The sequence below is a fragment of the Onychomys torridus genome, chromosome 22 (assembly GCF_903995425.1).
Source record: "Onychomys torridus chromosome 22, mOncTor1.1, whole genome shotgun sequence".
NCBI classification, from domain to species: domain Eukaryota; kingdom Metazoa; phylum Chordata; class Mammalia; order Rodentia; family Cricetidae; genus Onychomys; species Onychomys torridus.
The window spans coordinates 27,072,045-27,088,101 of NC_050464.1; positions in this window are offsets into that span (position 1 = coordinate 27,072,045).

Below are 16,057 nucleotides of genomic sequence, written 5' to 3' on the forward strand. Positions count from 1 at the left end.
ATACTAAACTAAAACAATTTTAAAGCTGCCGCTCATTAGCTCACACTTACTAATGAAAAAAATTTTTTTTCTGTTTCTACCCCCTTTTGGAAGGTAAGAGAAAGGAGGATGTAAGACCAACAGTCATCAGTAACATGTGTTCTCCTGGCAGTGGGACTGGGAGCTTATTCAATGGCACCTACTCTGCAGAGAAGGAGGCTGACCATATTATCAGATCTAGCCACCATTAAGTCCCCTGCCTCTACTGTCCTGTTCCCACTTGATAGGAACCCAGCTGGGCCCTGGGCTCCCTTCACCACAGCCCAGGTGATCACTTCACCTTCTGTTCACTCACTTGTGTGGATAACTTTGTTCAACACCTTCCTAAAAACTGGTGCAGCTGAGCTGTTCTGCAATGTGAGTTGTTTGGATAAAACCCAGGGCTGAGCACCAGTTATGCCGATGCCATACCACAAAGCTACATCCTCCGGATGGTTTACTGAAACTTAATTTAGGGCACCACATCTGCATGACAACTCGAAAGCCAGATGCCCACTTGCGGGGCGTTTACCCACCAACCCCACAGTTCCCCAGAGTTTTCTTGAGTGCAAGCAGCAGGAAATAATAGATAGAAGGATTTAGATTGTGGAGATAAACAGAAAATAAAGCACAGCCTCAAGAGGGCCTGGAACCTATTCCAACGAGGCCTGACTATCTCTGCCCTAAGGCATTTATAGAAATGCCAAGGGGTGGCCCAAAAGACCTCCCTCCAGCACAGCCAAATGCAGACCATCTCAGACATAGACACCTGCACTCAGGTCCTTGATCCTAATCATTCTCTCTATGCGGACCTGCTGGGTAAAGCTACAAGGAACCTGAAAATGGGCTCCCATACGCACTGCCATCTCAGTGCCTGCAGTGGTGGTGATGTGAACTCTATGTTGGGTATGGCATTGGCTTGTCTAAGACACGCAGTCATTTCTGCTTTCCCAGCTTCGCTTCAACTAGATCATGTGAGAGCTGGTGACACACGGGCACCTCGTGACACACTCTGCATGACACAATGGCTTGGATGGTAAGTATGGCAGGGACAGCCCATTCCAAGGACAGTGATGGTCAAGGTCCGCAGGGTGAAGCTAGCCAGGTTTCTCTATATTCCAGACCCATACCTCCACATGCTAGCACACTAAGGACAAAAGCCAGCAGCAAGGGCTATATGCTAGGCCTTTGGAAAGCTGGCTAGGCAAAGAAAAACTATTTGCAGTCTGGGGAAATAAATTAGACTATGCAAAGCTTATGAACACAATACCATTAACTCAGAAGATAAAAAGGTGCATAATTTGATAAGCCAAACATAAACGCCCTCCCTCAACTTCCCAATTGCTACGTCTTTTCTTCCCACCACAGTTCATCATTTTTATTGTGGTCGCCATAGCTTGTGGAAAGAGAAAATAATCTATATTTATAATGGGAAATGATTTGCATGTATCTTGCTTGCTATTCACAGTAACAAGGCCTTAGCGGAAGCCGATTCCAGCAGCTCCATATGAATGCTGGCAAGATAATCTGATATGTACGCGCTCATTTTGCTGATGAAAAAAAAGCTCCTTCTCTCACAGAGAAATCTCGGGCAATTAAATAGATATTTTATTCTAATACTGATCAGTTTTCTCTGTCATAGAAACCTCCCCATCCCCTTTAAGTCTAAGCTATTTTACCATGAAGGAGTTGAAAAGGACCACCTGTTTTTGCTCCTAGGTGGCAAAATGTATTTATTTAGACAGGAGAAAAAAAATTACATGGGGCAGAGGTTCAACTTTAGAGACCACAGCCTTTCCCACTTGTTTATGGTAATGAGGATTCTAACGGTCCTTAAATCACATTTAAGGCTGGACAGTGGTGGCGCACACCTTTAGTCCCAGCACTAGGGAGGCAGAGCCAGGCAGATCTCTGTGAGTTCCAAGCCAGCATGGGCTACAGAGTGAGTTCCAGGACAGTGAGGACTAAACAGAGAAACCTTATTTAATTCATAATTTCAGCCCAAGTACAATTCCTAGTAAACTGCGTTTTAGCAATCTGATCTTTGTGGATCTTTGAGTTTAAGCAGGGGGTCAAAAAAATGAATTTAGGAATAAGTTGGCATGATTACAAATACTCTCTGCTCCTAGCAAAATATCAGAACCATTCCAGTTTCTCCCCGACCATTGTTACAGGGCCTGGAGCAGCAGAATGGTAATTTTACAGACAAGAGACCACCAGTCACCAGGACTCAGGGAAGACATCTGATTGGAGACTTTTTTCCCCTTCCATACATTCTAAGAAGACAATACGCCCAGTAATCGTGTTCTAGATAAATCACGTCAAGCCATCAGTATCTGAGCGTGGGCTATGAAGGCACAGTTTCGTCTGTTATTTTTTACTTGAAAAGGTGTGAGGCTGATTGAAAGGAAGGGTACACCAGGACCGAATTCTCAGCATAAAGAGGATTTACTGGAGGGAGAAAGAACTGCCTCTGTATAGAGAGGAGACATGTTCCATAGACAAATCGCAGTTTATAATAGGAAAAATGGAACCCCCGTGTTAGGATGAGTTGGTTCATTTGGATAGATCACAATCATTAGGGTAGCCCAAGGGGCCTTTTGAAAACTAGACCTCCATAGTTAGCCTCAGAAGGAGGACATGGCCAAATAAGGGAATGGACCTTGGTGGCTGGCTTTAGGGATGTCATCTACCTGGCAGAGTGAATGGGGGAGAAGAGCATGAAAGGCAAAACCTGTGGGCAAATTGTTTGCCATGCTCAGGCCTGTGTTTGCCGTGTTTGGGGCTGCTAGAGCCCTTCCGTTGACAGTCACATTTAATTTTTGAAAGGTTAAAAAAAATTAATGATAGTGTGGCATAACAGAAAACTACACATGCCAGAAGCAACCACCTTAATGACCGATCACAAGGTGATTCACATCCCAGATCACACAGAAGCCGAGGAATGTCGCCCATATCCTGCGCAATCCTCAGAAGCCCCGCCCCCATTCTCCCTGACCCCAAGATCCCACATGCTCACATTTTGTGCTGGTTTTGTCTGCATTAAACCTTGTGAACCTGGGAAGGTGTTCTGGTCATATTAGGCAGGTAGGTCCACCTGCCTGCCATCCGCACCATGATACACCCACCCACTCTTGTTGCCTAGAGTCTCTCTGGGAGCCCAAAGTGCGCTCTCCACTCTGCCAATCAGTGCTTTGGGTCTGTGACTGATTTGAATCTGTAAGAAACACGTGGCTGTCCATTTTCAGTAGGCTGTGTATGGAGAGCTCATGAGAGAATCACAGACAAGCACAGGAGGCATTATGCTCCTGTCTTCCTCCACAGGCGGCTGCAGCTGGCTTCACTGGTCCTCTCAGTTCATCCTAGAGTTAAAAAGGTACAGCCAATCGTCACTCGGCTGAACACAAGGAGGGAATTTCAAGCCCAGGGTATAAGTTAGTAAGGCTTTGCATCCTGAACCAATGGGATAGGGAACATAGGGAGGGAGCAATACTAGACACCAAGGGGATTGTACCTCCATGAAGAACTTGGCCAATGAGGAATATGGTGGGTGTGCCAGCGTTGGGGGCAGGGGCCCGGATGGGGAAGAGATTGGGAGTGGGCTGTGTATGTGATTAGCAATATAAGAGCCAAGGTGGCACACGCGCTGTTTTTGCTTTTTCTCTGAGATGATGTTGGACTGTGCTACTTTGAGTCTCCCAGGCTCTTATTATGAAATAGGGACTCTTGTTTCTCACAAACTCACTTTAAATGATGTAATTAGTTACTTTTTCCCTCTCCTCCCCCTTTTATTCTTTTCTTTTCTTTTTTCCAGTCTTTGTGTGCTCACATGTGTGTGTGTGTGCGTTCACGTGTTATACACCCATGTGTGTTTTCACATGCTTTTAAGACAGAGGTACATGTCAGTGCCTTCCTTGACCACTCTCCACCGTATAAATCAAAGCAGGGTTCCTCGCTTGAACCCAGCTGACTCAGCTAGTCTAGCTCCCAGCTTGCTCTGGGACTTCACACGTGTCTTCTCCCCCTGACCACGTGGATTGCCTGCCCAGGATTTTCGAGGGTACTGGGAGCCAAACTCTGCCCCCCACCTCCACGCTTGCACAGAAAGCTCCTTATCCACTCAGCCACCTCACTAGCTCCCTTTTACTTCTTCTTCCCACCCTCCCTCCCTCCTTCCCTCCCTCCTCCTCATCTTCTTCAGTCTCCTCCTTTGTCTTCTTTTCTTCCTTCTCCTCCTCTTCCTTCCTTTGGATGCTAGAAACTGAACCCAAGGCCTTATGCAGGCTAAACACACTGAGTTACACTACCCTACTCCGGAATAACTTCCATGCATGTATATTTTGGTTCATACATAAACTGGCCGGGTCAGAGTTTCATAACAGTTCATTTTAAGGGATAATGCCTAATCATTGCCCACAGTGCTCGGTGTGGTTCTCATCCCCACCATTGCAGAATAATTTCTCTCACCCTGATTTTGCACCAACAGTAGATTTTGTCAGGCTTAGAGATGATTAGTTGTTTTGGGTGGGCATGCAGACAGATCATTATGGATTTAGCACATTCCCCAGTAACTAATGAAGTTGAAAACATTTTGAGGCACTTATTGATTCTTCAGAATTCAACCACTCATTCCTCAACTTTTAAAAGTGTCTCCACATAACCTTTGACCTTACAGTCTGTCCTGCCTATGGGGCGTGCGGGGATAAGAGTAGCCTAGAGATTGAGGGGGAGTGGTCAATCAAAGACTAGTCAGGCCTTGCAAGTAAGCCCACCCTTGACACCACCTAGAGTACCAGGATCCACCCTTGACACCGCCTAGAGTACCAGGATCCACCCTTGACACCGCCTAGAGTACCAGGATCCACAGGCTGGATGACGCAGAGACCCAACACGACTGGAGAGGAAAAAATGTTGGCGTAATGATGCCCAATGACATTCTGCTATACTCATAGACTGAGTTTATCAAATGTTACTGGACTGGACATTATTATAGATAATGGAGTTTTTCACCTGAATCTGTCAAATGTTAATGGACTAGACATCATTAATGTAATCTTGACTGTGTATATTGTATATACTTATTGGATATGATTTTTCTTGTATTAGTTATAAGCTTTTTTAAATTTTAGACAAAAACAGGGGAAATGTGGTGGGTATTGTATTCCCTAAAATATTGTGTGTTCCCCGAAATAAACATATCTGGGGTCAGAGAACAGACAGCCACTAGAACAAAGCCAAAAATGGTGGCTAGAAAATGGGAAGAGTAAGCCATAGCAGAAGTTGGGTGGTGGTGGTGCACACCTTTAATCCCAGCACTTGGGAGGCAGAGCCAGGTGGATCTCTGAGTTCAAGGCCACTTTAGAAACAGCTAAGCATGGTGACCCACACCTTTAATCCCAGAAACCCAACCTTTAATCCCAAGGAGTGCGGGCAGAAAGAGAAAAGTATATAAGGCATGAGGACCAGGAATTAGAGGAGAGAAAAGCATGTATTTAGTTAAGCATTTGGCTGGAGAAGCGTTCAGGCTTTGGAGCAACACAGTTCAGCTGAGAACCATTGGGATGGGGACTCATAAGCTTCCAGTCTGACAAAATAAAACCAGCTGAGGGACTGGCGAGGTGAGGAAACTGTGGCTTGTTCTGTGTCTCTGATCTTCCAGCATTCACCCCAATAACTGGCCTTGGGTTTGAGTTTTATTAACAAGTACCTTTAAAATTCCTACTACATGTAATGATGCCCAATGATATTCTGCTATACTCATAGACTGGGGTCTAGCCCAACTGTCATCAGAGAGGCTTCACCCAACAACTGATGGAAACAGATGCAGACCCACCACCAAACATTAGGTGGAGCTTGGGGAATCCTGCAGAAGAGGGGGAGAAAGGATTGGAGGAGCCAGAGGTGTTGAGGACACCACAAGAAAACCCACAGAATCAACTAACATGGGCTCATAGGGACTCACAGAGACTGAACCAACAACCAGGGAGCCTGCATGGGACTGACGTAGGTCCTCTGCAGTTTGTGTGGCTTATATAGCTTGGTCCTCCTGTGGAATTCCTAACAGTGCAAGAAGAAGCTGACTCTGACTCTTTTACTGGCTTTTGGGACCTTACTCCTCATACTGGGTCTCCTAGCCCACCCCTCATATGTGGGGAGGTGCTTAGTCTTACTGCAACTTAATATGCCATGTTTTGTTGATACCCATGGGAGACCTGCCCTTTCCTAAACAGAAACAGAGGAAGAGTGGATTGGGGGTGGGGTGGGAACAGAGGCAGGTGGGAGGAGGGAATGGGAGGAGAGGAGGATGGAGAAACTTCAGATTGGGTGTAAAATAAATAAATAAAAATAAAATGAAAAGTATCTCTTCCAGTATTTTGCCATTTTTCCCCTGATAGGTATAAATTTCCTTTGTGTTTTTGTAAGAAAATATATTTATGAGGTAGAATTTCTCTATATAGCCCAGGCTGGCTTCAAACACAGGGTCCTCCTGCCTCAGCCTCCTAAGAGATGGGGTCATAGATGTCCACAGAGTGCCTGGCTTATAGTCTTCCATATACCCTGGCTAGGAGGCGTTTATTGATTTCATATGTGGATGTATCTTCCTCCAGTCTGTGCTTTGCTAGTCCACATTCTCAGCATGGTGTTTTGATGAATAGAAGTTCTGAGTCTTCACAAACTCTACTTCATCAGTATTTGACTCTGTCTATTGCATTTCGTGTCTCACATATGAAGTCATTGCGTACTCAAATATTGTTCCCTAGAAGTCTCTCATGTCTCATCTTTTGAATATAAAATTTATCTGAAACTCGCTTGTGTGCAGAAAGTCAAATTATACATTTTCCCCTGTAAGGATACTAAATGACACAGGACCATTTCCCACTGCCCAGGAGGGTACCAGTGCCATAGATCAGCTGCTTGTAGACCTGTACCTTTGTTACTCCAGTGCAGACTCACACAGGCCCTCATATATGCTATGATCACTGCAGACTCCCATCAGATCCAATGAATTTCTCCACATTCGCATCTCGTGGCTACTTCTCACCTGCTGCATTTTCATACAAATTTCAGAGTCAATTTCGATGTCCTCTGAGGTCTTGGTTGGAATCACAGCTCAGCTGTATTAACAGGTTCACGCCGTGGTGAAGTTTTCAATTCACCAAAAGCAATCTATCCAGCTCCTCATCACCCCTTTAATTCCTCCCAATGAGGCTTTGTAGCAACCTCTGCAGAAGTCATGGATAGCTCTCATTAAACGTAGTCGTCTGTGTTTGAGTCTTTCCTTGCATTGTAATGGCATCATTGCTTCATTTAATTTCTGGATGTCTGCTTCTGGGGGAAAAGATGCAAATGATTTTGTAGCCAAGTCTCTTTACTGAGCTCACTCATTGATTGAAAAGGTATCTTTGCTTTTTAATAGTTCCCTCGTATATCATCATGCCACCTGCCCACAAGGATGGTTTGTTTCTCCGTCTTCAAATATTTTTCTTCTTTCTCTCCTTTTACTAAACTGGCTGGGATGCCATTCAGTATGCACAGTGTGTCTCACTTTGCTCTGTGTTTCATCATTTTTGGTGTGATTTTACTACAGATGATCTATGTGCTTGTTCTATAATAAACTGCTCCCCCTTCCTTCGACTCATTTTTAAATTTTATCTTGAAGAATTCTAGGGATTGAACTCAGGGCCTTCCACATGTGAATCAAGTGCTCTACCACCAAGCCATATCGTGGCCACTCCTGTTACCTGCTCAGGTAAGATTTATGGAAACAGGCGCTGGAGAGATGGTTCAGTGGTTAACAGCACTGGCTGCTCTTGCAGAGTGTAGGAGAAAATGCAGGCATGACCTGGCGGTCAGCATACCTGGCATGCTGCACTTCTAAATAAGAAGCATGGCACACCATGCTCCTAAGTATTCCTGGAAGTCAGAACGCTGAGTTCTGAAGTAGTGTGAACAGCCTATAGCTGGCCTGATGGTGAGTCTGCACTCTCTGTGTCTCCTCTTATGTGCTTGTGCATAGAGACCCTGGTGGTGTGAGCGTTCACTGTCCAATCCAAGGTAATATGCTAACCAATCACAGTCAAAGGCTTCCACTATGTAAGTAGTTGTTCGTGTACAATAAAGCAGACACTGTTCCCTGAAACTGTCTCTGGAGAGGTTCATCTCCATACGATCCACGAGCTCTGCAGTCTTGCCGGGGGACACCCTGGTAACAATGGTGGCAGAGATCCCAGGTTCAGTTCCCAGCACCATATGGTAATTCATAACCATCTGTAACCACAGTTCCGGGGGGACACAGTGTCCTCTCTGGTCTCCTCAGGCACTAGGCATGTGCTGAACAAACATACATGCAGGCAAAACAGACACATAAAATAAAATAAAAATTGGTTAGTTACTTTCAAGATGTATGTAAACAGAAGGAGTTGCTCAGAGGTAGAGTATGTGCCAAGGCTTTGGGTCCTAGGAAGTTAGAGAAACAGACTCAGGACTAGTGAACTCTGGAGACAAGGTGGGGAGGGATCAGGAAGATTCACATTATAAATTAGAGTTTGGGGACTGTGGAAATGACTTAGCAAAATTCTTGCTGTGCAGGCATGAGGACCCCAGTTCAGTCCCCTGCACCCAGCTGAAAAAGCCAAGCATGGTGATAAGTGCTTGTCAGTTGGAGAGGCAAATACAGGTAGATCCCCGGGGTTTACTGGGCCAGCTGTACTAATCTAATCCAGATGCTCTTGTGAGAAATTCTGACCAAAAAAATTTCAAGATGGACACACCACAGCTTAACCTCCAGCCTCTATGCATTTGTACCCCAACCCCCAAACACACCAAATTAGAGTGTTATCTCTTTTTTGTTTGGTTGGTTGTTTTTGTTTTTGTTTTTGTTTTTTTGTCTGTTTGTTTTGGTTTGGTTTGGATTTTTTGTTTTGTTTTTTTAAGATATCTTTTTTTATTATATTTGTGTTTTAATTTTACACATCAGCCATGGGTTCCCCTGTCCTCCCCACTCCCGCCCCTACCCCCACCTTCCCCCTAGCCCCTTCCCTCCATTCTCATCTCCTCCAGGGCCAAGACTCCCCTGGGGATTCAGCTCAACCTGGTGGATTCAGTACAGGCAGGTCCAGTCCCCTCCTTCCAGGCTGAGCAAAGTGTCCCTGTGTAAGCCCACGGTTCCAAACAGCCAGCTCATGCACTAAGGACAGGTCCAGGTCCCACTGCCTGGGTGCCTCCCAAACAGTTCAAGCTATTCAATTGTCTCATTTATCCAGAGGGCCTGATCCAGTTGGGGGCTCCACAGCTTTTGGTTCATAATTCATGTGTTTCCATTAGTTTGGCTATTTGTCCCTGTGCTTTTCCAATCTTGGTCTCAACAATTCACACTCTTATAGTCCCTCCTCTTTCTTGACAATTGGACTCCTGGAGCTCCACTTGGGGCCTGGCCGAGGATCTCTGCATCCACATCCATCAGTTATTGGATGAGAGTTCCAGCACGACAGTTAGGCTGTTTGGCCATCTGATCTCCAGACTAGGTCAGATCAGGCTTTCTCTCCACCATTGCCAGTAGTCTACAGTGGAGGTATCATTGTGGATTTCTGGGGACCTCTCTAGCACTTTGCTTCTTCCTGTTCTCATGTGGTCTTCATTTATCATGGTCTGTTATTCCTTGTTCTCCCTTTCTGTTCTTGATCCAGCTGGGATCTCCTGCTCCCCTAAGCTCTCTTTCCCTTGAATCTTGCCCTTCATTACTCCCACTGTCGTCCAGGTTGTTCATGTAGATCTCATCCATTTCTCTGTCATTGGGCAATCCCTGTGTCTTTCTTAGGGTCCTTTTTTTAGGTAGCCTCCCTGGAGTTGTGTAGCAGTCTAGACCTCAACATAAATCCAGTTACTCTGAACCTAACAGAAGAGAAAGTAGGAAGTAGTCTTGAACGCAATGGCACCAAAGATCACTTTCTAAATATAACACCAGTAGCATAGACACTGAGAGAAACAATCAATCAATGGGACCTGTTGAAACTGAGAAGCTTTTGTAGAGCAAAAGACACAGTCAATAAGACAAAGCAACAGCCTACAGAATGGGAAAAGGTCTTCACCAACCTCACATCTGACAGAGGGCTGATATCCAGAATATATAAAGAACTCAAGAAATTAGACATCAAAATGCCCAACAGTCCAATTAAGAAATGGGCTATAGAACTAAACAGAGAATTCTCAACAGAGGAGCTCAAATGGCTGAAAGACATTTAAAGAAATGCTCAACATCCCTAATTATACAGGAAATGCAAATCAAAATGAGTCTGAGATACTACCTTATACCTGTCAGAGTGGCTAAGATCAAAAACACAGAAGACAGCTTATGCTGGAGAGGATGTGGAGCAAGAGAAACTCTCCTCCACTGCTGGTGGGAATGCAAGCTTGTACAGCCACTTTGGAAACCAATATGGCACTTCCTTAGAAAATTGGGAATCCATCTCCCTCAAGACCCAGCTATAGCACTCTTGGGCATATACCCAAGGAATGCTCAATCATACCACAAGGGCATTTGCTCAGCTATGTTCATATCAGCATTGTTTGTAATAGCCAGAACCTGGAAACAACCTAGATGCCCTTCAACTGAAGAATGGATAAAGAAAATATGGTACATATACACTGAGTACTACTCAGCAGATTAAAACAATGACATCATGAGGTTTGCAGGCAAATGGATGGATCTAGAAAAAAATCATCCTGAGTGAGGTAACCCAGACTCAGAAAGACAAACATGGTATGTACTCACTCATAGTAGGATACTAGATGTAGAGTGTTATCTTAAGGATATTAAAAGACACTTCAGAGGATGGGCACAATGTCTGTTATGGGTGGCGTGTGAAATATACAAGCCACAGGCACGTGCTCTAAAACACTTTTCCCTAGTTAGTGGGGCTATATAGGAGGTCGTGGAGCCTGTAAGAGATGAAACCCAGTTTCCAGAAGTAGATCCCTGGGGTAGATCTTTAAATGATGTAGCCTCTGGCAATTCTCTCTCTGGCTTGTTCACTCTGCTTCATGATTGGCCTTGATGTGAGAGGCCAGTGACAGCTGCTCCTGTGACAATGGAAAGAGCTAACCCACTGATGAGTCTCCTTCAGCGTGAACTATGACTCCTGGAAGTGGTGAGACCTAGTAAACCCTCACTTTTAAAATTTTCTGTCAAATGTTTCATCATAGCAACAGAAAAATAACTGATACGTCACATCGGAGAAAAGCACCTGCCAGGGATGGTGTGGAGGCCCAAGAGATGTGGACCCACCAGGTGGGGGTGCTGGAATATGCCAGGAGCTACTCAAGGATGACTCTGGATTAGAACTTCAGGCAGAGTTAAGAAGTGAAGATATTACCAGGCATGGCCGGTGTGTGTTCCTGTGACAGACTCATGAAAGAAGCACATTAATGTAGGAAAGATGTGGTTTCGTGGTTTGCTACATCCAGCATGGCCAAGACTTGATCTGTTTAAGGCAGCAAGGAATGAAGAAGGGACAAACACAGATGCATATACAGAAAGGCTGGGGTCAGATGGGCTGTGCAACACTCTGATGGAGTGGTACCAGCCCCCAAAGCAACCTGGAACTTCATCATCTATGTATTAAGCACAGCATGGAGCGGGGGAGAGAGTTAGCTAGCTTGGGTAGGAGGTGTCTCTGGCTGTAAATACCCAGGAAGAGGAAGCTGTGGTTGCTAGTTTTTGCACACACTGGTCAACCAGTAAACACTGGTACTTGGAACAGAGGAAGGCTTTGTCTTTCTGAGCCTGACCCCAAGGAAAGGCTTTGCCAATTTCCTGTGGCTCCAATGCCTTGGTCCTTGACATAGCTGTGCCTGAGTTAACAGTACACATTCACTCACAGCTTTATCCACATTCACTCAGGCCTTCCTCCACTCTTTACATACTTCCATGGGGCTTCCCCAGCATCCCGCAAGGGTTCCGTGTTTTCTATCCCATGGTTGGCTGGCTCCATTGTTTCCAGACAGTGGTGAGGCAGAACAATATTGTGGAATAACACAGGGGAAGAGATCTGCTCACCTCACAGTGGCCAAGAAGCAAGGAGAGAGATGCTGAAAACAGAGACTAGACCCCTCCAACCCCGCAGTGACTCACTTCCTCCAAGCAAGCCCCAGCACCTCCTATTCCCACCAGTTCCCCAAATAGCATCAGCATCAGGAGACAGAATTTGCTGGCCTTTGTGGCCAGACACAGAAGGTGGGAAGGAAGAGGAAATCAAAGACAAAGACCTACATCATCTTCCTGAGGAAGCATGTGTGAAGGACCCAGGGCCGGCAGAGAAAACCTGAGTTGAACTGACCCTCCAACCAAGGCCAGTGGGCTGAACAGCGTTTGTGGATGTTCAGTCTGCTTCTGTCATCACAACCCTGTCCATCCGCTGTACAGCACTATCCTTGAAGGCAAATTATGACCAACTTCATGAACGTGGCTGCTTGCAAAATAGCCCAGCAGGGCTTAATAACCATGGATGTCCCCTAAATAGAAGAGGGTATCCAGCCACTTCTCATAGCCAGCCATCCTAATGCATGTTTCCTCAGGGGCTCATGTGGAAGTTAGAGTACATAGGCTGAGGGAGACTAAGGAAAGGGTCATCATCAGTGCAGCCATAGGGAAGCCTTCATCCCTACTGGGCACCAACTTTCCAGTGAGGCTGCTTTAGGATCATCCGAGCTCCTACCTGCAACTCCTCACCCATGCCCTGTAAGCCAGCCTAAGGGACTCATTGGTTCTCCAGGGTGAGCCTTGGTGGCATCAGACTTTGTTGTTATTGGTTTTGACCAGAGAAGGATGGAGATAGACATTTGCTTAGCACTGCCCCCAGGGAGAAAGTTCTCATTAGGCTTTCCTGACTGGTACTCATAAAACATGGATTCTGCATTTGACGTCCCCCTGAAGGACTAACCAAAGGAAGGAAGAGGGGGAGGAGAAAGAGGAAGAAGAGGAGAAGCTGTTATTGATGTTGTTTAATTGAAGAAACATTTGGAGTTAGTTATGTTCTTGAAGAAGGAGAAGGAAGGGGAGGGGAAAAAAGGAGAAGACATTTATGATATTAGCTTTATTTCTTGAAGGTTTCACATCACGTGACCTACTTTCCAGGGCTGAGACAAGAGATCAAGTGGTAGGGAAGCCCATCCCCCACCTGTGCCATTCTCACACTGGCACCTGTGTGAAAATCAGTGCCTTCATAGATCTTGCACCCCGGATGGCTAGCTTGTGTGCCCTCTCTGCGCCAACACCTTCCTTGAGTTCAAACAGCCCTGTTATGACTCCTCAGATCACTGGTGCCTCCAGAGCCCCTCCACCTCACCCCTGCCCCACCCCCACCAGCTTCAATACCTGCAGGAGGAGAGCAAAGACTTTTATTATTCCCTCATCTCTGCCCAAGACTGGACTGATCCGCCCTTAGCCTGCTTCTTATCTCCAGGCCACCGTGTTAGAAGGTTTCTTAAATCTCCACGGAGCCAATTTCCTAGCGATGGTACCAGTAATAGCCACTAAAACCCACTTCATGAAATTGCAGAGTGGAAGCCTGAGCTGTTAAAACATTATTCTGGGTCTGTGAAATAGCTTGATTTAGGGACAGTCGGGGCTCTGGAGTGACTGGGGTACCCTCTTCCTGCTCAGCATTGTGCCCTCTCAGCTTTTGAAAACCTGCAGCTGATTTCAGCAGGGTTAGAGTCCCTCTGATAACTCTGTCCTTAGACAGGGAATAATCATGTGTGAGAGAGGAACCTGCTATTTGATCCTCACTGCTTGTCTGACACTGGGCACCTTTGCTTCGAGCCACCTCCTCATCTCTGCGAGGCTCATCGCTGGCACTGCTGAGGGGACAGTGGCCAAAATAAGCAGGTGACAGCTGCTTTCCTAAGTGCTTTGGTTTTAATATTGTCTCCCTCCTCCCTCTTCCCTCCTCCCTCCTACCCTCTTCCTACTTCTCTTCCTCCATTCTCCCTACCCCCTTCTCCTCCCTTCCCTTCTTCCTCCTCGCCCTCCTCCCCCTTCTCCCCACCCTCCTCTTCCCTCCTCTTCTGTCTTCCTTCTCCTTCCCTTCCTCCTCCCCCAACTCCTCCACCTCTTCCATCTCCCAGGCTGCTGTCCTTCCCATCTCACAGATGGAACCTGCTCTAGTTCCCTGTATGTTGCTGTGATAAGACACTCTGACTAAAAACAACTTAAAGAGGAAAGTGCTTATTTGGATTACAATTCCAGGTCACAGTCCATCACTTAGGGAAGTCGGGGAAGAAACTCTAACAGGAGCTTGAAGCAGAAGCCATGGAGGAACACTGCTTGCTGGTTTGCTCTCAGGCACATGCTCATCTACCCTCCTCATACAGTTCAGGACCACCTGCTCAAGGAATGGTGCTGCCCAAAGCGGGCTAGTCCCACCTACATTAATAACACCCAAAGCAGTCCCCCATAGACGTGCACACAGGACAATCTGATCTGGGCAATTCCTCAGTTGAGACTCCCCTCTCTGATGACTCTAAGCTGTGTTGACAGTGACAGAGTCTAAGGCAGTCTACACTGTTCCACTATCAAAAGACAAGCTATGGATAAGCCAGGGCTCTTCTTTAGACGTCCATGTTCCATCCCTGCCATAAGCAGACTTGTGTGTTGTAGAATATTATTTTAAGGTGTGTTCCACTTGTTTATGCTGTGGAACATTTGTTTGATGATGCAAAGATGTGTTGCATTCTTTTATGTTGCATTCATTTAACTCTCTGAAGCTGTGTTACTTTGCTTGTCTAAAACACTTGATGGTCTAATAAAGACCTGAATGGCCAATAGATCAGTGGGAGAAAGGCTAGGTGGGACTGGCAGGCAGAGAAAATAAAAAGAAGGAGGAATCTGGGAGGAGAAGAAAGAGCAAGAGAACAAGGAGAAGAGGACACCAGGGGCCAGCCACCCAGACACCCAGTCAGCCATGGAGTAAGGGTAAGATTTACAGAAGTAAGAGAACAGAAAAGCCCAGAGGCAAAAGTAGATGAGATAAGTTAAAGTTAAGAAAAGCTGGCTACCAACAAGCCAAGCTAAGGCTGAGCATTTATAATTAAGAATAAGCTTCTGTGTGTGGTTTATTTGGGAACTGGGTGGTGCCCCACCCCAAAGAACAAAGAGCCAAAAGATTAAAAAGTTAAAAAAAAAAAAAATGAATAGCACTTGTGTGCTAGAATATGTTCAATGATAATCTTCTAAGTTACTCTGCAATCAGAGTTTATGAGTCAGCACAAAGTCTTTCCTCTTCTGAGTAACAGCAGCTCCCTCCTCATGAGGGAAACAAAGTATGATGGGCTGGAGAAATAGTTCAGTCTGCAAAGTGCTTTCTAACGCACACATGAGGACTTGACTTGGAACCACAAAGCCCATATGTGTGATGTTGTGTGCTTGTAATCCCAACACTGGGGAAATGGAAACAAGCAGAGCCTTAGGACTTGCTGGTCAGTCAACCTGGCCTATTTGATAGAGCCAGGGAGAGACCCTGACTTGAAAAACAAATACCTAAGAAGAAAAAGGGATTGTCCTCTTGTCTCTAGTTGTAGGTACACACATGTGCAGCTGCACATGCCTGCACACCTCACATGTGAACATGCACACAAATCTATATGTACAGATATTAAAAATGAAGGAATAATTTTAAAAGACGTACTATTTCTATTTGTTTTGAACATTTTACTGAGAGAGAGAGAGAGAGAGAGAGAGAGAGTGTGTGTGTGTGTGTGTGTGTGTGTGTGTGTGTGTGTGTGTGTGTGTTACTGCAGTACTTGCAGCGGCCAGAAGAGGGCATCAGATCCTCTGGAGCTAGAGTTACAGGAGGTTGTAAGCCACTCAATGTAGACGATGAGAATTAAACTCAGGTTCTCTGCAAGGGCTTCAAGTGTTCTTAACCACTGAGCCATCTCCCCAGCCCCTTGGAAGTTTTAACATCCACACAGTTATTAACTCCAATTGATTTTAGAGTAGCTTTGAAGAGTATCATAGAACACATCCTCTGCTTGGGTTCCT